Source organism: Neolamprologus brichardi, chromosome 3 (assembly GCF_056152115.1).
Source record: "Neolamprologus brichardi isolate AB-2024 chromosome 3, ASM5615211v1, whole genome shotgun sequence".
NCBI classification, from domain to species: domain Eukaryota; kingdom Metazoa; phylum Chordata; class Actinopteri; order Cichliformes; family Cichlidae; genus Neolamprologus; species Neolamprologus brichardi.
The window spans coordinates 26,752,024-26,774,346 of record NC_142106.1 but is presented as its reverse complement, the minus strand read 5'-3'; the positions used below and the strand labels follow the sequence as shown (position 1 = coordinate 26,774,346).

The window sequence follows — 22,323 nt, the reverse complement described above, 5'->3', positions numbered from 1 at the left end:
CAAGAGCAGTGATGTTTTGGGGCTGTCGCCGAGCAACACGGACTTTCAACTCCCGCCACAGATTTTCTATGGGGTTGAGGTCTGGAGACTGGCTAGGCCACTCCAGGACTTTCAAATGCTTCTTACGGAGCCACTCCTTTGTTGCCCGGGCGGTGTGTTTTGGATCATTGTCATGTTGGAAGACCCAGCCTCGTTTCATCTTCAAAGTTCTCACTGATGGAAGGAGGTTTTGGCTCAAAATCTCACGATACTTGGCCCCATTCATTCTGTCCTTAACACGGATCAGTCGTCCTGTCCCCTTGGCAGAAAAACAGCCCCATAGCATGATGTTTCCACCCCCATGCTTCACAGTAGGTATGGTGTTCTTGGGATGCAACTCAGTATTCTTCTTCCTCCAAACACGACGAGTTGAGTTTATACCAAAAAGTTCTACTTTGGTTTCATCTGACCACATGACATTCTCCCAATCCTCTGCTGTATCATCCATGTGCTCTCTGGCAAACTTCAGACGGGCCTGGACATGCACTGGCTTCAGCAGCGGAACACGTCTGGCACTGCGGGATTTGATTCCCTGCCGTTGTAGTGTGTTACTGATGGTGACCTTTGTTACTTTGGTCCCAGCTCTCTGCAGGTCATTCACCAGGTCCCCCCGTGTGGTTCTGGGATCTTTGCTCACCGTTCTCATGATCATTTTGACCCCACGGGATGAGATCTTGCCTGGAGCCCCAGATCGAGGGAGATTATCAGTGGTCTTGTATGTCTTCCATTTTCTGATGATTGCTCCCACAGTTGATTTTTTCACACCCAGCTGCTTGCCTATTGTAGATTCACTCTTCCCAGTCTGGTGCAGGTCTACAATTCTTTTCCTGGTGTCCTTCGAAAGCTCTTTGGTCTTGGCCATGGCGGAGTTTGGAGTCTGACTGGTTGAGGCTGTGGACAGGTGTCTTTTATACAGATGATGAGGTCAAACAGGTGCCATTCATACAGGTAACGAGTGGGGGACAGAAAAGCTTCTTACAGAAGACGTTACAGGTCTGTGAGAGCCAGGGATTTTCCTTGTTTGAGGTGACCAAATACTTATTTTCCACCCTGATTTACGAATAAATTCTTTACAAATCCTACCATGTGAATTCATGGATTTTTTTTTCACATTCTGTCTCTCACAGTTGAAGTGTACCTCTGGTGCAAATTACTGACCTCTGTCATCATTTTAAGTGGGGGAACTTGCACAATCGGTGGCTGACTAAATACTTTTTTGCCCCACTGTATATAATTTTTCTAGGGATCTTACATCTGTTTTCACTCTTGTATGCTTTTCATACAAGTTTCACACAAGACAGATACAAACTTTATAAGATTTATATATATCTTTTCCATATGGGTTATGTATGGCGGACTTTTACTGTAACGGATGCTATCTTGTGTTTTGAATGTGGAAAGAAAACCTCAGGAACAAGCCTCGTCTCTCCAGACTAATAAATGTAATAAATGAGAGACAGCACTGAAATAAAATAACTTTTTTTTGGAAAAACTCCAGGATAAAACTATGCCAATTTTAAAAAATGATCTCAGTTTAGCGTTGTGTGAGCTGTAGCCTTGGCAGCATAAAACTGTAATCCAGAAAAATGGAGTCTAGGATTGGAGGGATGTTTGAATGCACTTTGCAGAAGTTTCTAATTCGATTTTTTTTACATGTTCTTTTTTCTTTTTAAATTACGGATTTACTTTGCTAAAATTAGAAGTTCAAAAATAGATAAAAAAATACCAGATGGCAGATTAAGTGAACCCCTCCCAACATCTGCTGTCTGGATGTTTGTGAGGAACCTTGGAGTCATTTTTAAGCAGAGCTTTTCCATTAACCTGCACGTTACACATATAACTGAGACTGCCTGTTTTAATAAGCACAGAAATTATTATAACCTGTAAGTACTTATTACTGTTTTAAAAATTTCCTGAAAAGCTTTCGGATGATCCAAAACGTGACAGGAAGAACACTGAAAACTGCCACCTTGTTAAATCCAGAACTGAAATGAAAAATCGTATTCCTCACATTCAATGTCCTGCATGATCAGGCCAAATTGTAACTTCAAAATGTGACATAACCCCAACAGAACACTCAGCCTTGTGTGTTCTGTTGGGGTTTGCTTGAGTTTCTAAAAGCTGAATGGGAGGCAAAGCCTTCAGCTTTCAGGCCCCTCTACTGTTGAATCAGCTCCCAGTCTGGATTTGTGAGACAGACCTGTCTTTTAAGATTAGGTTTAAACTTTTGTTAAAGCTTATAATTCAGGCTTTAGTTATGCTGCTATAATCTCAGGATGCTGAGAGCTTCCCATGATTAACTGAGCATTTCGTTCTCACCTCTTTTCTCTCGCCATGGATTTATAAGTTTCAAGTTTATTCATTTATATAGCACTTTTAAAAACAACAGTTGTTGACCAAAGTACTGTACAATAACACAGTCAAAGCAGAAGACATACCAAATAAAATAGAATATAGATTAAGAAAAAATAGAATCATGGAAAGAACAATAGAAACAGACTCATCTTGATTTAAAAGCCAGAGAGTAAAAGTGGGTCTTTAGACGGGTTTTGAAAGTCTCCAGTGTTGGCAAATGCCCGGTCTCCTCTGTGTTTTAACCTCGACCTTGGGACAACCAAAAGCATTTGATATGTTGGGGCTTGGCCATGTAATGTCTTAAAAACAAGTGTTAACATTTTAAAATCAATTCGAAAGCTGACTGGTAGCCAATGTAATGATGCAAGTATGGGAGATATGTGTCCCAGTTAGGAGCCGTGCTGCAGCGTTTTGGACTAGCTGCAGTCGGCCAATTAATGTAGCGGTAATACCAGAATAGAGGCTATTACAGAAGTCAAGACGAGATGAGATGAAGGCATGGATCGCTTTCTCAAAATCTCTGAAGCCACTACTGTATGACTTGATGCGTCAAGCTAAAGCAGAGATGAGTCACCTCAGTTCTTCAGACTGAAGAATTCGCTTGGATAAGTGACAAAACATTTCTCCCACTAAAACATTACATCCAGATTAACAGCATCAACCTTTTGGGAGTGCTGTATGGCATTCGATTTTATCCTTACTGTCCCCGCTTGTGTTTCACCCTTAGTCTCTGTAGTGGAATTACGTTGTTGCCCCTCCCTGAGCCTTCCTATCAATAAAAGGGAGTTCTTCCTTCCCACCATTGCCAAGTGTGGCTCATAGGAAACTGATTGTTGATTGTTGTGGTTCAATGTGTCGTGATCTGCAGGGAATGCAGATCATGTGTTGTAAACTGGAGCCAAAAGCAAAAGGTTGATGATAAAGTACAAAATAAAGATAAGGAAAGAATACAAGAGGAAATGGAAAAGCCAGTTGCAAAACTGAAACCGAAACTGGAAAAAAAATTGGGGAAAATGAACACCTGAGAACACGAGGGAAAGGTGACCGAGACACAAGTGGAGACGCAGGGGAAAACCTCACAGCAGAACGGCATTAAACCAAGGAAGCAAAACAAATCACAATGCACACGAGATGAGAGATCACCAAAATAAAACAGGAAGCATGACCGCTGAGACTGAGATAAACAAACACGAAAGCACGATGGACCACATACAGGGGACGCTAGGAAGAACATACAGAGACAAGACTAAGATGAACATGGGAGGGGACTAACTAAGAGCTAGAAACATGAATAACTAAACAATTAAACACTGAAAATACTAAACTACAAGAGATGTAACAGGAGTTCTCGAATAATACATGAAAAGGAAACTTAACAACCTAAAGATATTTAAACAGAACCTGAAAAATCAAACACCAAAAAACTATTTGAAGCTGTAGAGTCTGATGGTGTGTCCTGACACTGCATAAATAAAAGTGAATGAACAGTTAAAGAATTGCTTTTGCACGAGTGTCCCAGGACAACAGGAAGCAGCACTCATCTGCCATGTTGTTTTTAGAACCAGAGGAAACTTGTGAATGGGTCCACAGCTTTCCACAGGTGGTTCTGTGAATGCAGACTCTACACAGGGATTTACTGAAGCTTGAACCCAGGAACATCTTGCTTTAAACGGTACTAATCACTGAGCCACCGTGCGTGAAATTACAGTGCAAACAACTATGCCTTAGTTGCTACTGAGAAAACCTTCCATAAACCATCACAGTTTGAGACCTGCATAACCATTAGATCAGATTCTGTGGTTTTTAATGGCTTTTTGTATGTTGCCTACATTACTGCTCAGAACAAATTACCGTTCCGCCTTCATTAAACATTTTATGTGCACTTCAAGTGCAGACGTTTTTTTTTTTGCTTCCCGGAACGAGCACGAACATAGTGAGAATTTAAAACAGAAGAAGTTAAATGAGTTGACTGTGTGTCCGGTCACTCTTGTGCTGTAGGAACACATCTTCTTCATCCACAAATTTAAAGTCAAATCAACAAAACTGGGAGAGTTTTCGCCACAAAAGCACAGAAGCGCTGCATCGCAACTACAACTTTAAAGCGGGTTTGTTGAGAAATATTGAGCAGTCTGAGCTGTGCAGGTGGAGGTGTGCGTGTTTTTTCAGTGTGGTAAGGGTACCGAGGAAGAAAAAAGAAGAAAGAAATGAAGCTGCAGAAACAATGGGGAGAAAAGAGAGATTGTAAAGACAGAGAGCAAGAGCAGCATCGGTAAATCCGGTCACTTACTTCTACCTCACCTCCCAATCGATGTGCTTGACCTTTTCTGTTCTCTCGGTTATCAGCAGTGGCGAGTCTCTCCGTCGTCGCCTCTATCTTTGGCTCTCCCTCCTGCTGTACCAAAACCTCTGTCATCTGTCACTCCACACCTCCGGAGCGAGGGATCAGCAGCATCATCCATCTGCCTGCAGTGAAAGAGGGAGGAAAAGGGCAAAAAAAAGGAAGAGAAAAACGAGGTATTGACTTTTTGATGCTCATTTGTAAAACATTTCAGTTCAAAACAGAGGTAAAAGTGAGTGAAAACACAAAACCACACTAACTCCTACACACACCCACACTCCAGCAGCAACACCACAACTGAATGTACCATTAATCGTTGGTTCTTTCATCCAGCACAAGCACAGTGGCATTGAATAAAGACTTCTATTATTTTTAGGAGCTAGAAAGATCAGAAAAGCAGGAAAAGGCACTTAGCTAAATGTGTGTAGTATGTTATGTGGAATAAATTGCAAATATTGTTCAGAGCATCAATTTTAACTGTGTGAAATAAGATAAATCCTATTTAGGGCTCTCTGTTTGCCTGTGTTACTAATGTTGCTGTTCAGTACGTGAGGATATTAAACAAACTAAATTTTATGTTGTTAGCTTCATACGACTCACATTGATCTATGACTGGTGGGCCGGACCAGGGGAACTCCTCTTTCTGTCAGTAAAAGAAGTTTGTCTACACATTTAATCCCCGAGATATCTTAGTATAAGAAAAATAAGCGCAGGTTCAACAGTACATTTTAGTTTTTCTACATGTTAAAGAAATACTGCTGTAGTAAATGAAGAAACTGCTGATTGCTCATTGGCCAAATGGTCCTGTAATTATAAAACTGAAAATCTAATATATATATATATATATATATATATATATATATATATATATATATATATATAGATAATCAGAGGTAAAACTAAACCTTCTGCTATCTGAAAATCTTCTTAAAATATATTTAAAAGTTTGGAGTCTTTGCCAGGACAGTTATGGCCCTCAAGCCTAAACAGTGTTTATAGGACATTATATTCCTTATACATGTTCAGTGGTATTTTCTGATTCATGTCATTCGTCACGCATCTTTAAAAAAATATGTTTGTTGTTATGAATATTTTCAGGAAAAAATTGTCTAATGTGAAACACACGGGGCCCACAAGTTGAAGTTGAAAAAGTATGTGTTCAAGAACTTTTTATCATAGATTTCTTTTATTTTATTGATTTCTTTTCTTACTACCTTTTCTAGACAGCAAAAAAAAAATAAATTATGAGTTTTTAGAGTTGGAAGAAGTTTTCTTCTTAGGGTTTCTGAGCTCAGCCTTAGAGATAAGTCGAGGCTCTCAGTCAGTCAGGAGGGGTCCTCTGCACAATCAGACACGACTGGGACACCAAGTGAGTGTCTCCTAGGTTAGGTGTTTCCATCATTTTGTACTGGGAGGAGGCCCCAAGGTAGACCCGGGGCACACTGGAGAGGTTAGATGTCTCGACAGGCTCAGGAATGCCCTGGTTCTCCCCCGGAAGAGATGGACGAGGTGGGTGGTAGGTCCGGGTGTCTCTGCTTAAACTGCTGCCCCCATGATCCGAACCCAGATAAGTAACTCAAATTAAATGGATGGAAAAAGCTGCAATTTTTAACCAACCACCCACAATATAAAGCACATTGAGGAGACTGTGGTTGTGATTCGGCACCATATAGATAAACTGAATTAAACTGAACACATTAAGAAGACAATAACTCACACTTAGTAGAGTTTTTTGAAAGCTGGATGGGAAAAAGTGACAAAAATCCAACAATGTCTCAAACTAAGGAGAAATTCAGATATGGTACTTTGTTCTTTCTTGATGAAATTTTGGTTGATCATTTGGTTAAAACTGCCACCTAAGCCTCACTGAAGCACAGTGAAATAAGTGATGACTTCAAGGTGTTCAAATCACATTACTACCAATCAGCACCCAGGCCTGTGTACAGGCAGGTCCCACATGTGTAATAGTGACGCTATTTGATGCAGCTCAGACATAAAAATCAAATGTCGTGCTCCATGTGGCACGCATTGGATGGATATGGATTGTGTTTAAATGTCACACGGGTCATTTCCATCAGCGTGGTCACTAAGCCATGAGGCCACATAATGGACTGGACAGATGGAGCAACGTTACAACAATAAGACAGACTGGCTGGAGTCAGTCTGCCAGGTGGGTTAAATAACAGAAAGAGACGCTGAAAGAGTTAGAAGCCAAAGAAACCCACTGTTAAAAGCTAACATTGAAAAGCTACCCTGAAAGAAGATGACTGTGCGTGGTGTTGCAGTTTAAGGAATATAAAGCCAATACATTATCTTGAAACGGGAGGTTCTGCATTGCTCGATTTCTCTTGACGAAGCACCTGGATTAGTGTGTCTTCTGTCAGTAAAGAAGAGCGGAGAAGATAAGCTAAATATCGTACTTGGCAGACAAATTAATGGCACATTCAACACTCCAAACAGAAATCCTGACACTCTGCAATAATTAAACATTTAAAGAGGATCCAAAAGGCAGTTATCTCACAGCGAGCCAAGCTTATATAAAAGCCTATCCTTCACAGCTCAAAGTGTTACAGAAGGGAGGGACAAGAATGGGGGAAAAAAAGTCATAATTAAGTCTGTAATATAATCCCGAAACACCTAAATCCCACAGAAAATTATTTTTCTCACAGGTCTATTTCCTTTGACTCCATTATACCATATGTACATGCGCTTATAGCCTTGGGAGTCTTATTTTAAAGCAAATACATTCAAATATATGCGGGAACAGGAAACCAACACGCTCGAGGCATAAGAACCGAAGTGGCACGAGTGACATTTGGGATGAATTCACAGAGCGCCTACTAACCACAGCAACAGCTGGTAAAAGTGACACACAGACATCAACAGATGCCATTTTGGCAGAGCTGAACAAAACAGACTGGAAACGTGAAGGATCCAAAGCCAGCTTTATGATGGAGCTCCTCTGATGTTTGGGAAAAGGGAAGCATTGCGACCTCTAAGAAAAGTACTGACAAAACTGCTCATCCTCTCTATAATGCCTGATTTATGCTTCTTTGCCGTAACCTTCAACGCCTTTCAGTTGTCGACTTGAAACATAGCTCTGCTTCTCGGGAGGTGCACCTCAGGATACTTGGAAGGTTATGGCATAGAGTTAAAAGGCGTTTCCAGTTACATCGTAAGTCATGACGTAGATTTCCTGCTGAAGCGTAATTCACCCATAAGGCTGCTTCACCACAGCAGACCAATACAGCTTGCATGGAGAAGCTAATTTTCCATTCTGAGAAAAACCTGTTGGTTCAGTTCACGTCTCATAGAGAGAATGCACAAGTGAGTGGAAGGACGGCGCACTTAGGATACTCTCCTATAGACGTCTATTTGACTTTAATGCCTTGCTTTCATTCAGTAATTACTATGGACAACATAGTAAAAGTGCAGGATTGTATCTTCACCACTAGTCTTGAGCTGCTCGTAGCTGGTAGAAATTCAAAGAAGCTTGTGTAACAGTGTTAGGGTAATACCGAGGGTAGTTCGAGAGATAGATCGATAAAACTCAGAAACAACATGAAATTCTCAGGTGGAGGTAGCAACGAAGTGCAATGATGTTGTGAAACCTGGCATGCCCTAATGAATGTATTCACATTATGGTGGTGAAAGTGCAATGATTCATATTTCATGTAGCTGTAATTTCAGATGTTCCCACAGTAAGTTGTGCAGCAGCTGAGTTTAATGAAAAAAATCTGGAGAGAGGTCAGAAGAATGCAACAAAAGGAAACGAGCAGTAAAGGGAAAGTGCTGAACCCTCTTCAAATCAGATCTTCTCATTGATGGGACTTTGTAGGTGGTAATCACTCCCATTGAGATCACCAGGGGGAGACCTGCTGTACCTACTAGCGGGCGATTAATTACCCAATTCTAATCAGTGATAAACAGACTATAACCCAGATTACATGGAAGGCCTCCAACATTTGTGTGCACGCAAAACCTCTGAATGACTTTTGGCATAGTTAGGTGCAGTTCAGACAGTTTAACGGTGTTTTCAGTGCATACCTTCTTAGAAGATAATGGTCGAGTTGCTATGTTCTTTGAGCAGATTTTTGCTGCTTTTTCAACATGAAGCAACAGGCAGTGTTATTTATATAGTGCTAAATCCCAACAGGAAATGCCTCAAGGTGTTTTATATTATAAGGTAAAGACCCTACAATAACAATCATAATATAATCTGCTCTGGAGTAACCAATCTCTTACTTTTAGCTTTTCAGAAATTATTTTTTGAGCTAACCTTCATCCCCTCTTACTGGTGTTCTCTTGGCAGCATTCCTTTTTTTGTGTAGTTGTATAAGTAATATACTACTATTATTAGCTCAAAGCTAAGCACGCTGGAAAACATTTGCTTGGTTTACATGCAGTTGATGATGACTCCTTCTGATTCTGGAGTAAGATCTGTATTATCTCTCTAGTGGATTGAAAGAGTGCTGTAAATCTCTTTTTTTATCCATGAACTCAAACTGAATGCATGATGTGTAGTGTAAGGGTACTGTTGTTCAAATATGTTACTTGCTTTAGTTGTTTATGTGTGCCCAAATCTCTGCGGCAGGAATGAAGCTGGATGCGACCACTATTCTGCGTTCTCCAGCATACTTTGCTGTTCTAACATGCTTCCATGGCTGCAGCTCGCTAGCTGCCAGCCACACATACCCACAACTACAACATGACAGTCTTAACCCGGCGAGGCATGGTCGCAGATGCCCTGCAGGTGCGTTCACCTACCCTGCAGTGGCACCGCCGACCATGCCTCGCCACAATCTCCAGTGATACATAATACTGGAAGAGTAATTCTGTTTTTACAACACAAGAGTGACTATCTCCTAAAATGAGGTGTACAAAACAAGTAACGATTAGTGCTGTTAGCGTTAATCTCATTAAAATGACGTTAACGCCATAACTACATTAACGCGGCAAACCTCCGTTAGCAAGTTAACGCGGCTTGCCCCCCGTGAGGTCTGCACGGTTAGCTCGTTAAAGCGTTGCAGCCCCTCGCACGGGTCGAGCCTAGTGTTGCCAACTCCTCAGTAAGGAAAATCGCTATTGGCTGTCCTAAAAGTCGCTAGAAGTCGCTAAATGACGTCATCACCTAATTTGCATAATTGGTCATGCTAATGTAATTGTAATCTATGTTGTTGGAGAGAGAAATAACATCGTGGAAGAGACATAAAGTGAGTAAAAAACGTCCTAAATGCATTTAGAATTTATTTAGAACTACAAATTAAATTTATTTTAGCAATTATTGTTTTTTTAATGTCACAATTCCAACCCTGCTCCTTTACCCGGGCTTGGACCGGCAAAAGTGACCCGAAATAGGCACTCTGGTGGAGTTACTTTGTGTGTGTGTGTTTATAAGTAGTTTTAAACCTTGTGATCCACAAAACAGCATAAGAGTAAAAGAGTAAAAGAAGAACTGACTGCGTTACAGCACCCGCTGCTTGTTGAGAGTAAAAGCAATATGCGCTTTCACGTCTTTTTTTGTCTGAAAACTCGCTAAATATAGCGACAAAGTCGCTAAGTTGGCAACACTGGTCGAGCCACGTTAATTTGCTAACGGAGATTTGCTGTATCAATGCGGTTATGGTGTTAACGTCATTTTAATGAGATTAACACTGACAGCACTAGTAACAATGTCTTTATATTTGCAGGTAAGGAAATACAAAATAGTAAATAAATTGACCTTGATCCACAGGGTTGAAGAGAAAGTTTAGTCTGTAGCAGTGAAGCTAACTATTAGCAGCTAAAGCTAATTCACTAGTCCATTTGGAGACCTTGTGGCACTGTGGTGATTTTATACACAAACCTATCTGTAATCACAGTGAATTGAGATTTGGACTCACAGTATCTTTGGTTGATGCTGATTTCATTTATGCTGCTGTAAGAAGGATGTGTTGTTTAGCATTAGACATCTAACCTCGCTAGCATTTGAAACCTAGCATGCCGAGCTAGTCTCAAGACAAAAGTATATAAAATGATGTACTATGTCTTTATACTTACAGATCATATTGTAAAGGCAGACTCATAAAGCCACGCTGGTGAAAAATTTAATTTAATCTAAGTGTGCAACAGTCGGTCAAAACTGCCCCACCCGGTGTGTCAATGGATCAACATCTTGCGCATAATGGTGAGAAGGTGAAGACAGCATCTTGTATAATGGTGATCTCAGGGGTCACCATTATACATAAGATGTCGATCTCTTTGGAGTTTTGACCTACGCAGGATGCATTCAGATTGTGAAGGGGTGGGAGTCGCATAACTGAAAGCTGTCAGTAATGCGACAGAACAGTTCACATCCCATCGGGATCTTTGTTTGACCTCTGGGGATTATAATCTTTGGGTATTCCCGCTGCTGAACTATCTGCTCCAAAATAAAGCGTAATATTATGCATTGCTGCATAAGCCTGTTAGTCGGCACAGGATTACTACTGACAACAACAGCTGTTCAATGAGTTAATAACAGAGGCCGAAGGCTGAAAGAGTCAAAAACAGAAAAATGTATTCTCTGCTGCTAATGACTGAAAGGCCATTAACAAAGAGTTGCGCTGCTAATGTAAAACCACATAATCCTTCCATCTGTGTGTCTGTGTGTCAGAGAGAGAAGGGATAGGGGGAGAGGGGATTTCTGAATGGGTGTGGGCATACTGATGCGTCAAAAGCATTGCTGTGCAGTGTGTAAAACCAGGCAGACAGATAAAACACTGCAGCTCACTCCGACAAACAACATAGAGCAGAACAGAGCGCTCCTTAAATCGGTCGAGACTTTACGATTATACGCGGCAAACATACTCAGCTGTGTGAAAAAAGCCAGAGAAGAAAAGAAAGCCCAGCATTTGGACACTACAGAGAAAAGAGAAAGCTGCAGAGTGCAAAAATTCAGATTCAAAGCATAGGGAAGACAGATAATAGAAAGAAAAAAAAACAATGGGACGGTACCAGCGGCTCACTATGACAAAGCGTTAACTACCAACTTATTTTAAAAGAGAAGGAGATGAAGTAGAGGAAGGAGGAAATAAGTGAGGAATGAAACAGAGAGGAAAGAGGAGCTTCCTCACACTTTGGTTCTTTTAATACACTCATGAATTCCACCTGAAACAGTTTTATGGCATAATCTTTATTAGCAAATGGAGTTTTCATTATACTTGCCATACAACTCGTAAATTCCTCTGCCCTGCACGCTTCTTTTTCTCTTTTTTCGGTCCAACCTTTCGACCCGGCAGCTAAGTTGAGTCCAGAGTGTTTTTCCTTGCAGTGTTTCCAAGGTTGAGACAGACCTTCGACCCTTTTAGTTTTTAGATGAAGACTCCTCGAGGTGCTCGGTAAAAATGGATGTCTGAAAAGCAGCACTCGCCTGCTGAAGAACAGCCTGTAATATGATCAAACTCTTGAGGACAGCTAGCACAGTTATACCTTACTTCTTTGCTTGCAGGGCAGCTGATGTGTTCATAACAAACTGAAAATGTCCATATTACCAAATGAGCCAGTTTTTACCCTACACTGTGGGCGGATTTCCATCTGCCGTCCCCGCTCAGTTATGAGAACAGCAAGTTGAAGCCTTCGTGTTATTTTTTATTACATTTAAAACACAAATCATAGAGGAGATCAGTGAAGAGACGTTAACCTACACATGGATTTGACTGTTAAAATACAACCAATGCACACAGTCAATACCCCGTACAGCATCAACAAGCTCTTCCAAGTTTGTGTGCTTTATCCTTCTGACCAGATGGAGCTGTCTGCACCATCTCGTCAACAGCCTTCTGCTTATCACCACGCCACACACTCTATCTACTAAACTTAAACAGATTCTGAAGTATGACTTCACTAACTTACCTACACAAGGCATTTCATATAGGGCCTTAATTTAAGTGCTTAATAAATAACATATTTATTTTCTTAATGTGCCCCTAATACAAATAAAAGTGCAACTTGAGGCTCAATATCTGGTATCACTTTGGTATCCAGACTGGAGGAGCTGGGATCCAAAACCACTGATTAATGGCCATCCCACAAAAGCTCCCAGGCCTCAGCTGCCCCCTGAAAAAGCTCTAAAAGTTATACGCTCATTGTAGAATTTATTTTGTGCTTTGAGGGGGAACAGAAAGACAAATGTGGCACAGATGAAAGAAAATGAAGATGTGAATGAAGAAAAGGTAGGAAAAAAACGGAAAAAGGAATCCGGGGTGGGGAAAACAAGAGCTGATAAGCAGGTTAAAGAACATATCACCATAGTATTTACTTCCCCATATTGGGCAGTGTCAGCACGAACTTGTGCGCTGTATTTTATGAGCGCATACTTCAACTGAAGGAGGAGAGAGTGGGGGAAAGTGCAGAATACAGAGCGAATGAATCAACGCCCCACTGAAAGAGATGAATTCAGATCAAAACAGAAGGAGGCAGAAGACTGATTACAACTGAACTTTAGAAATGTCAAGAAAGAAAAGGCCATATTCATATCCACAAAAAGGTCAATAAATCAATGAAAAGACTTTCTAAATACTAGACACTTTCAATAATCTCTCTTATAAGGATTTAAGATCATGTGATGCGTTACCTGCGGTAATCTAGGTGGTGACTGCAACAACATGTAAGAAATCAGGACAGAAAGTGCTGTAGCAGAATGCTGAATGCGTAATTTACGCATTTATGTCTTCTTAATGGCAAAAAAAAGCTCTGCCTGAAGTGAATATAAATGCTGTTTTTACCATTTGGAGGAAATTGGACCTCATGTTGCCTCACTGCTTTTCTAAAGTAAGACGTTATGACTAATAATGGGAATCCAGGTTAAAGCCCAGAGACAGTTTCAAGCCTGCGTTGGTGGCAGATTTATATTCCCAAATAATAGAAATATTATATGTCATGTGAACACGAGCCAAATGCTTTATGATAGTAAATGATAATAAAAAAAACTTGCAGTTGTGTGACAGAGAATTTATTTACCTCCCCAGGAAAACCTGCTAACGTGGGTTAATGATCAAAATGATGGGAGTGTCCTCCTGTAAAAAAGGAGGCAGTGAACGATGCTGGCAGCAAAGTATCTAACTGTTTCTTTAAAAAGACTTTTTTAGTGTCTGTCTTCATCTCTCTCATCATGAGGAACTGCGTTCCGAAGACAGTCACCCACCACTCTGTTAGGTCGTGTTCAAGAAGACCTGCTGAAGTTCAAACTGAGCATCAGAATGAGGAAGAAAGGTGATTTAAGTGACACTGAATATGGCATGGTTGTTGGTACCTGTCATGATTCGGCTGTGTGGCAGGCAGGAAGTGGACCCAAACGCAAGCTCACAGAGGCAGGAATGAACTCAAAACACAGCTTTTATTGCTGGAGGGAAACGGCAAAACAAACTGATAAGAAACTACACTGGGAAGCAATACACTAGCACACAGAGAAACACACGGCCATGAATGAGGGAGAATGCAACACAGAACTGAGGGAGACGCGGACATAAATACACAAAGGTTTAACGAGGGAAGTGGGAGCACACGGGGAACACAGCTGACACAGATAATATTAACGAGACAGGGCAGGAGTGAACACAACATGATGCATACTGACGGGAGACTGTCAAAGTAAAACAGGAAGTACACAGAGGTTCAGACAGGAGGAGAGAGAGAGCACAGACATAACGGGCTGGGGAAAACATTGAATGAAACACAAGGAGGGGCACACAGGGGGTAAAAGTCACAAGGGGAAATCAAATAAGGAACAACTTAACAGAGCAACCCAGGAACCATGGCCTAAATGAAGAAAAAAATACAAGAATACATGAAAACTAAGAATGCTGGGCCAACATGGCCCAGGATCATGACAGTACCAATGGACTGGTTTGAATATTTTGCAAACTGCTGATGATCTGCTGGGATTTTCCCACACAACCAACACAAACCTTGAAGCAGATTGGCCGCAGCAGCAGAAGACCACACCAGAGTGGTACCTGAAACTGAGGCTATAATTAACCCGAACTGCACAACAGAGAAAATCATTTCTTGGTTGGATGATTTACTGCATTCAGTTTAAAGGGTCAGAACTTGATGTAAATAACACAAAACATGGAGCCATCCTGTCTCATATCAGCGGTTCAGGTTGTTGTTTGTGTGGGGGGTATTTTCTTAGCACAGCTCTCAGTACTAACTAATCTCCATGTGAACCCCACAACCTACCGGAGCATTGTTGTTGACCATCTCCATCCCTTTATGACCACAGTGTGACATCTTCTGATGACTGCTTCCATAAGGATAACACACCATGTCTCAAAGCTCAAATAATCTCAAACTGGTTTCCTGAACATTACAGTAGGTTCACTGTACTCAAACGGCCTCCACAGTCAGCAGATCTCAGTGCAATCGAGCAACTTTGGGATGTAATTGAACAGGAGATTATCATCATGGTTGTATAGCCGACAAATCTACAGCAACTGTGTGATGCTGCCATGTCAGTGTGGACCAAATTCTCTGAGGAATGTTTCCAGCACTGTCATGAATCTGTGTCTCAAATAATTAAAGCAGCTCTGAAGTCAAAATGGGGCCCAACCCAGTACTAGTAAGGTGTAACTAATACAGTGGTTGGTGTGTTGCAAATTAGAAAACAACCATAAAACTTATCATGAACTATTGGAAATAGTTTGAGATCATTTATGTACATAAAAGAACAAATATATTCCCATTAACATGCAGTTGCTGGTTTGTGTATTGCTCCATTTAAAAACATATGACTGGATAATGATCAGAGGTCCATCAATGCCAGTTTATGATTATTTTATATGCTGCCAGGTAGCTATGAAGATGTACTGGAGATTTATTCGTGGTTGTACATTGTATGTTATTTCCCATATTTTTGGGATGCATAAAGACCGTTTCATATAAAGCTAGCAAATAAATGTATTGCAGTCAAAAGTAGTTTTTTATACTTGAACGCAGTACTAAGTAGCAGAAACTGTAAAAGAGGAATAGTAACACAACACTGTAATAAAGATAGTTAATAGGGATAATTAATAAAGATAATTAAGTAAATGTAATTTGTCATCTTGTCAAATGTGTTGTATGATAGAAAAATGAAGTGATTGCACAGGTGCTAAGAACTGCAGTTCTTCTAAAGGCCTGTAGAGGGTGGCACCAAATTCTGCTTCCACTCCCATGTTAGGAAGTCCAATATTACAGCATTACAAAGCATATTTGCAGCCTGGTACAAAAATGGTTTTGCTCTCCATGGAGAAGTTCCCCTTCAACTGTATAGATTAGTTTTTTTTATAACCCATCCATCTGGATACCGAACTGGAGGTCATGGTCAGTTTGACTGACAGGTGGTCCGACAGAGGGAGCTGAGTGGCGTCTGCTTGGCGTCACTTCTGCTATAAATGGAGTGAACTCAACCTCAGCACCCAGTGAACCGCTGGAGCGCCAAGACCAAAATCATAACTGACATATATCTGACAAAAAATTGGGGCTACAGATTTGGTAAAGATGAATTCTAGTTGTTCTTTATTCTGTTGCTTAATAATAATTAGCAGATACTGTACTTGTATCTGTGTGTTTCACACATAAATTTTATGAATGGAGATGTGCCAGTTTAGCTTGTTAGCATTAGCTGATAATTTTGCACCTAAAGCCATTATTGAAATACAAGGACTGAAGGATCCCAAAAACAAAAAAGGTACTTTAAAACCAGCCACGGATGCCACAGAGCCTGTACTGTGCGCACTCTCACCTTCACAGTAGCTGCCTGTGACTTTCTCTTTTCTTTGAGAACAAAGTTTCTTTTCATAATAAAAAAGCTGATCTAGTCCTCCAGTATAACTCTGATTAAAAGTTATGACATTCCAGCACAACAAAAGCCGTGTGGTTGTTTGAGCGCGTGCACGAAACTGCTTCAGCTCTAAGTTGACTCTTTAGTAAGTTTTTTGTTTGTCTTAGACTGTGTGTGTGTGTGTGTGTGTGTGTGATGCTGTCAAAAATTCCATTAAAGCGCAGTTGATGTGTCAACAGCAACGCCATAAAGCACAACAACAATTGGTGCTCTGGGTGAGCCTTGAAATAGAGGCAATCAAAAAAGAAATTTTACCCACTCAAATAGGTTTTAGAAATGGGCTTCCTCCTTGATTTATGTCCTGCTCAGCCAATGTTCCTCTTAACTACAGAGTCTTCAAGTAAAAAGAGACCTAGAGGTTGTCCTTAAGAGCATATTGGTCTTTCTGCTGACCCAAACGTTGGCTGGCTTACTATATTTTTCTGGTAACTGGCTGCTTGAGGCATCAGATCTTCTGTAAGTTAAAATCTGTGGCTGGCTTTCAGCGTATTCATATTACAAGCAGAAATTTTCTCAAACTCATTGGATTTGTGTAATTGAAGTCTAGAATCGGTCAAAAGACTATAGAACTAAACATTACTAAATACTGGTAAAGTCTCAACTAACATGCATTCCTGCCTGTTGGTGCATAGCTGTTGAAACATGACCTTGTTGTTCAGTGACTAATACTTCATTTGATAACTTAAATGATTAGTTTTACATTTTTTGTGCGATGTGAAAAGCTGGCAAAGAATTAAACAACTCTGCAGTAACATTCACTGTTACAGCATTTTTTATTTTATGGCCAAAACTTAAATATTTTGATTCAGCCTTACTACCTCAATCATCCACCTGTATGCCCACAATGTGCAGCCAGCGGGCACCTAACCACTTCTTTCAGTGTCAGAAAAAAATGAGCTGCATAAGGTTAAAATGGTCAATACTGGTTCTGCCGCCTGTTACAATACAGCTCATCTTTTCTGCAACGATATATATCATCAGTGAGTAACATATTTACAAAACTTGCATGAGTGGCTCCAGTATTGCATACAAGTGACAAACTATGTAGACAGCGACTGCTTCTCTAGAAATAAAGGGGGTAAGTATGGTTGTGGCAAATGGCTATCCCTCCCCTTCCACCTAAGCCTAATTCTGCTGGAGGTTTCTTCCTGTTAAATGGGAGTTTTTCCTTCCCCCTTTTGCCAAATCCTTACTCAGTGGGGGTTCATCTGATTTTTGGAGTTCCCTGTCATATTGTAGGCTCTTAATCTTACAATATAAAGCACCTGGGGTGACCGTGGCTCAGGGGGTTGGGAAGCACATCTGTAACCGGAAGGTCCCCGGGCTCTCTGTCCTGGTCGTTGTGTCCTTGGGCAAGACACTTTACCCTACTGCCTACTGGTGCCAGAGGGGCCGATGGCGCGATATGGCAGCCTCGCCTCTGTCAGTCTGCCCCAGGGCAGCTGTGGCTACAACCGTAGCTTGCCTCCACCAGTGTGTGAATGCAAGAGTGAATGAATAGTGGCATTGTAAAGCGCTTTGGGTGCCTTGAAAAGCGCTATATAAATCCAATCCATTATTACCTTGAGGCGACTGCTGTTGTCATTTGGCTCTATATAAATCAAATTTAATTCAGTTGAATGGTGCTGATAATCAAATGCACTTGATTAACTGATCATCAGCAAGTGTGACCACCTCTATAAAAGAAGAAGCTCTCACAATGTGTTTGGTTGAAGCATTCAGATGTGTTCATAAAATGTCAAATTCCACCCGAGGTCAGACTGTGCAATGTTCAGACAAACTGCAAAAAACCCCTAAGAGCCACATCTCAGACTCTAAAGACCTTCGCATACTAAATGTTAAAGTTCATGTCAGTACAATTAAAAAGAATGAACAAGCCTCTTCTAAAAAGACAATGACAGAATAGTGTCTCTGGAACAATGTCCTTTGGACAGATTAGACCAGGCACAGCAAATCACCCCTCCACCACCTCACATCAACTTGAAGCATGGAGGGGTGATGATTTGGGTTTTCTCTGCAGCGACAGGACCTAGGCACCTTGGAGTCATTGAGTTGCCCATGAATACCTCTTTATACCAAAGTATATTAGAGCCAAATGTAAGGCATCTGTCTGACAGCTAAAGCTTGGCTGAAACTGGGTCATTCAACAGGACAATGATTCCAAGCACAGCAGCAGATCAAAAACAGAATGGTTGAAAAAGAAAAGAATCAAAGTGCTGCATTGGTCCAGTCAAAGTCTTGACCTCAACATGACTTAAATGCTGTGGTGGGACCTTAAGAGAGCTGTGTATAAACGAATCCCTGCACATATCAATGAACTGAAGCAACATTGTAAAGAAAAGTCGGCCAAAATTCCTCCACAACGATGTGACAGACTCATCAGGTCATACAGAAAACGACTACTTCAAGCAATTGCTGCTAAAGGTGGTTCTACTCACTCACAGGTTGTACCTGCTTTTAACAGGAGTGTATAAAGTCTTATATACACTTTCTTTTTCACATGGCTGCATTGTAAATTAATTCTTATTTTTGAGTGGCATTCGAAGACATCAAATAATTTCTATTAGGGCTTTGCACAACTGCAATTTGAACACGTTTTAAGTGGGAATCAAGACATAGTGTCTTTAAAAAACCTGTGTGGCATCTTCAAGCTTCCTACTTACATTAGTTTCAAACAAAGGTTTAATATTTTATTCATTCATTATTCATGCATTCATTTTTTGTTGTCATTTGTTTTATTTGCAGCTATTTATCAAACTCTGTGTTCAAAATAAAATACACTGACAGATCTATCAGTACATATCCTGTTCTGGGAAAGTAATAAAGGAAGCGTTCCCTGAGGGAAATATATAGTGAGAAACAGAAAATAAAAGATGCTGTTGGACAAGTTGATTTCACACCAAAACGACACCACATGAGAAATGAGAGACTGAAGGTAAAATACAATGTGTGTTTTGTGTGTCTGTGTGCTTGATATATCCAGTCAGTAAGTCTGTTATATTTGTACTGGGTGAATTGTGAACACTTTAGGGTATCTGATAGTTGACAAACAGAACCAGTAATGCTGGGGAAAAATACAAAAACCATGTTTTATTTTTCAGACCATAAGGCGCACCGGATTATAAGGCGCATTAAGCGAAACAAAACAGTCAGATAAGTCAAACTTTACTCAACTCATTCTTCTTGCTTCCTCCACTTCTGTACCATTGATTCACTAGTGTTGGATTCTCTCGGAGCTGCTCTATTCCCATGTTGTTGCAGTATATTAATGACTAACCTCGTATTGTGGATGGATTATCTCAATTGTTCTCCTGACTGAAGTTTGGTCCATTTAAAGCACTGGGAACCTTCCCGTTAACTTTTATCGAGTGGAAAAAAACGTTAGCGTTCACCCTCCAGCTTTGCTGTGTTTATGTTATGCTAACGTAGCTGTGTCGCTAGCGATCATGTAGCACATTATTATATACCTGCTAGTCCAACTTCATTAACCCTGAAAAAGTCACTGCTGTTTAGTTTTCTGTCTTCATTTATGTTGGAAGTGATAGCAGAGCTGTACGTTTTAATTTTTTCAGAAACCTCTCTGTGAGAACATGCTATATCATGTTTAGGTGGAAACTAGTGAGCTAACTTCCTGCTAACTTGTAACTCCGTTAAATTTATAAATTTTGTTTTCATGGATGCCTGGATGCTAAACTTAATTGTTACACCTGGTAAAGCAGGAACACTTTTTAACCAACCACAGGTTGTCAGGGAAAAATTAGTATTCGCTGACTGGCTCTGACTGGTTTGCTGTCAGTCAAAATTGATTGTTAAACCGTAATCATACAAACCTACATACGCAGGTAAGTGGCCCTGTGGTCACTTTGAAAAAATGCGTAGTCTCTGACTGGCTGACAAGTAGCTGTTAAAGGCTGCTGGCTGTCACCTAGCAAAATTGATTGCAAGGAAGGTGCAGTACAGAAAATCTTCTCGTCATGGTGTTGTCACTAGCAGATTGGTACAGTAATTTGTCATTTGCACGAATGATGCTAACCTGTCTGCTAACACTTTCCAGTGAAATGGGAGTGAAACTGAAGAGTGCGATGCGCACAGGACATGGAGACCATTCACCTTCAAAATAAAGGTTTCGGCTTTTAACATCTGCAAGGCACGTTGCAACCCAGCTCTACTCCAGTTTCTACCTTTTATGCTGCTTTTGACTCATTTGTCATATTTCTTATGCTTAATGTTTGTTCTGTTCTCTACTTTTTTTTTAAAAAAAACCTTTCCATACATGCATGGAATGGAAAGTCCTGAAGTAGCACTTTCTACAAATTGCTGTGCAAAATCAAACAAACATAATATGTGTGAGCAATGTAATAGTCAAACATTTGTTCCAGTGGTGCTCGTAAGTCTTATGGAGCATAGCTTTCCATCCTGGAATGTACTGAAAGTGCATCACTTTCCCGACAGGACTATGTATAGCACACCAGATGGTGACCACTTGCGTGAACACAGTGTAAACTGTATTTTGTATTTTCATCAGAGCAACTGGACCGCTCAAACAGATGTCCCAGATGGGCTTCTAATGCCTGCACTGCACAGCTAGTTGCTTCTTAATGGCTCCTCTGTCAGCTCTTCTAACAAGGGAGCTAGTTACCGACCTTTATAGTGTTTCTATTTTAAAACCATCTTTGAAGCTTGTGTTTTCTTTGTCCTCTGTATGCAATGTCATCCAGTTTGTTAAAATACGCTTTTGTAATTTTCCTGTTTCCTTCTTCCTTTGACTGTAGTTGTTATTGTTGATCAAAATGTGTTTGCGTCCCTGTGTGTGTGCGACCCTCTCCAACCTCTAAATCATCCGCTTACACTTTCAGCGTCAGAGGTGGTTTTGTCACAATGAGCCTTCCATTTACTGCAGAAATCCTCTTGGCCTTTACCTCCCTTCCCTCTTTTTTTTCAAACAACAGCAAGTGATGTTTTTTAGTTATTTTCATGAAATCGCTGAGCTTTACTGTTTTGTACTCTGTAAAATATTGGCTTTTTCAGGAGTATCATTAGTTGAACACAGCCACCGGGTGTAAAAACGGGAGAAAGGCTGCCTTTTTTCTTCTTTAGTTGTTTCCTGCAGTAGATTATGAGTGCTCTACTTTGTAAATGATGGCTCTGCTGCTGCTAATTTAATATATATTGAGTGGTAGGTAAGAAAGGGGAATTTTAACGACTCTGAAAATAAAGTTTGGAATTTTTTGTCTGGATCAAATGACTTTTTCATTATTGTACAGTGTGGGCCATTTATATGGATACATCGTAATAACATGGGAATGGTTGGTGATATTAAAGTCCTGTTTGTGGCACATTAGTATATGTGAGGGGGCAAACTCCTCAAGATCGGTGGTGACCATGGTGGCAATTTAGAAGTCGGCCATTTTGGATACAACTTTTGTTTTTTCAATAGGAAGAGGGCCATGTGACACATCAAACCTATTGGTAATGTCACAAGAAAAACAATGTTGTGCTTGGTTTCAACATAACTTTATTCTTTCATGAGTTATTTACAAGTTTCTGACCACTTATAAAATGTGTTCAATGTGCTGCCCATTGTGTTGGATTGTCAATGCAACCCTCTTCTCCCACTCTTCACACACTGATAGCAACACCGTAGGAGAAATGCCAGCGCAGGCATCCAGTATCTGTAGTTTCAGGTGCTGCACATCTCGTATCTTCACACCATAGACAATTGCCTTCAGATGACCCCAAAGATAAAAGT

At 40.6% G+C, this 22,323-nt stretch overlaps 1 protein-coding gene across 2 annotated transcripts in view; it reads right to left on the bottom strand.

Annotated features, from left to right (window-relative positions):
- htr2cl1 (5-hydroxytryptamine (serotonin) receptor 2C, G protein-coupled-like 1) overlaps positions 1 to 22,323 on the bottom strand; it is a 222,828-nt gene that overhangs the window by 51,971 nt on the left and 148,534 nt on the right. Inside the window, exon 4 of one of the 2 annotated variants that reach the window (XM_006807044.2) lies at positions 4,682 to 4,857. The gene's annotated coding sequence lies outside the window, so the exon portion shown is untranslated. The remainder of the gene's footprint in view (positions 1 to 4,681; positions 4,858 to 22,323) is intronic. The other variant, XM_006807045.2, reaches the window with a different exon arrangement.